The sequence below is a fragment of the Physeter macrocephalus genome, chromosome 13 (assembly GCF_002837175.3).
Source record: "Physeter macrocephalus isolate SW-GA chromosome 13, ASM283717v5, whole genome shotgun sequence".
Taxonomy (NCBI): Eukaryota; Metazoa; Chordata; class Mammalia; order Artiodactyla; family Physeteridae; genus Physeter; species Physeter macrocephalus.
This window is the reverse complement of record NC_041226.1, coordinates 15,610,987-15,613,607: the sequence shown is the minus strand read 5'-3', so window position 1 is coordinate 15,613,607 and position 2,621 is coordinate 15,610,987.

The window sequence follows — 2,621 nt, the reverse complement described above, 5'->3', positions numbered from 1 at the left end:
CTGATCTTTATGATTTCTTTCCTTCTGCTAACTTTGGGGTTTTTTTGTTCTTCTTTCTCTAATTGCTTTAGGTGTAACGTTAGGTTGTTTATTTGAGATATTTCTTGTTTCTTAAGGTAGGCTTATATAGCTATAAACTCCCCTCTTAGAACTGCTTTTGCTGCATCCCATAGGTTTTGGATCATTGTGTTTTCATTGTCATTTGTCTTGGTATTTTTTGATTTCCTCTTTGATTTCTTCAGTGATCTCTCAGTTGTTTAGTAACGTACTGTTTAGCCTCCATGTGTTTGTGTTTTTTACCTTTTTTTCCCTGTATGTCATTTCTAATCTCTTAGTGTTGTGGTCAGAAAAGATGCCTGATACGATTTAAATTTTCTTAAATTTACTGACGCTTGATTTGTGACCCAAGTTGTGATCTGTCCTGGAGAATGTTCTGTGTGCACTTGAGAAGAAAGTGTATTCTGCTCTTTTTGGATGAATGTCCTATAAATATCAGTTAAATCTATCTGGTCTATTGTGTCGTTTAAAGCTTCTGTTTCCTTATTTATTTTCATTTTGGATGATCTGTCCATTGGTGTAACTGAGGTGTTAAAGTCCCCCACTATCATTGTGTTACTGTCAATTTCTCCTTTTATAGCGGTTAGCAGTTGCCTTATATATTGAGGTGCTCCTGTGTTGGGTGCATATATATTTATAATTGTTATATCTTCTTCTTGGATTGATCCCTTGATCATTATGTTGTGTCCTTCCTTGTCTCTTGTGTAGACAGCATATATATGGGTCTTGTTTTTGTATCCATTCAGCAAGGCTGTGTCTTTTGGTTGGAGCATTTAATCCATTCATGTTTAAGGTAATTATCGATATGTATGTTCCTATGACCATTTTCTTAATTGTTTTGGGTTTGTTTTTGTAGGTCCTTTTCTTCTCTTGTGTTTCCCATCTTAGTATTTGTTTTCTATTTGTCCCATTTTTTTTTTCTTTTTGACCTGTTCTTGCCCTCTTTTGGATTAATCAAGTTTTTATTATTATATTTTTCCCTATCATCATGATTAATGTTATTTTTGTTTGGGTCAAGACATCATAAACTGTGGAATTAAGGATTTGTTTCCAGGAAATTGACAAGGCTGAAATTCTTGATCTGGGTAGCATGCTATCATTCTTTTATTTTTTGAGTACCTACTTTATACCACATTCTGTTCAAGGCTCTGGGAATTGAACAGGGAATAAAAACAGATACATGCTCTGCTTTCATGCAGTTTATCGTCTAAAGGAAAAGGAGTATGAACTCTGAGCTTAGACAGTCCTGGGTTCAGAAACTAGTGTTTTCACTAACTAGTTGTGAAACCTTAGACAATTGCCTACACACAGTGTATTCAAATGTAAACACTGGAATGATATTTTCTTTGGGAGGGTTATTTTGAAGACCAGAGATAATGTATAGAAAGCTCCAGCACAGCTGGGGCATGTGGATAGTAATACCTGGTGCTATAATTAATTATTATTATTATATTCACTGAACTCTAACCACCTGAATGCTTTGCCATGCACTAGTATTATTAAATGTATGCCAGAAGGAGACCATTTTACTCTCACTCTCTCTCTGCCTGCACAATAAAACTGTTATATATGTGTCTTAAATATTTGTATTTTTCTGCACTCTAATATTCAATTTTGTGAACATAATTTAATTCATGGTCTATGAGTTTGCAATAATAATGGGATTTGGAATAATAATAACCATATTATTATTGCAGCATGGTGACATTTGCCATCTTCCTTGTGAAGACAGGTTTTTAAAGTTAGTGTCATATTACTTCTGGTGATTATTATTAACTACTAAGTTTAACGTTCATGTAAAAAAGGATATGTTGGGAAAAGCAGGATCCCGACTTTAAAATAGTCCTATCTCCAAATATATCTGCCTGGAATCGCATAATTAATTAGCATAAAATCGCTTTTCAAATTCTCTGGCTCCTGACTACAATTTTTCACATTGGAACAACTAGAAGTTCAAACTCTTTATAATTATCATCATGTCAAAAAAAAAATTATCATAATGTCAAAGTTATTAGTGGCACTTCTACATAGTTGTCAGTTATGTGATTTCACCTAGACACCATGGATGGAATCCTTCATGCTGTTCAACAATATGTGCTTTGGACTATACCTCCCAGGAAAGTGCAATTTAATGGGAAAAAATTTTGACTGATTGTATTGGCAGGGGAGATTATTAGCAGTGGTTCTGGAACTTTACTTTGCATAAGAATCACCTGGGAGGGAGCAGGAACTGAGTGAGGGCATGTTTGGGGGCAAGGATTGGGGATTGTTATAAGCATAGAATCCTGGACTCCACTCCCTGAGACTCCAGTTGGCAGATTGGCTATGAATAATCTCTTAATCTAAAGCTGGACCCTCAGGGGGGTTCTTTCACTTCCTGTGCCAGTGCCCAGGAATCAAAGCTGCAGATGTGATTTCTGCTCAATTGTTATCCTTCAAATCTCTTCTCATCATTTCTCCTGGGGTTATTCCACTGCAGCAAGACTTGCAACTTAACCTTGACCGCACTTAACCTTTTTATAAATCATTATTTATAAAGAAATTAAATGAGCCAGATTTCTTGG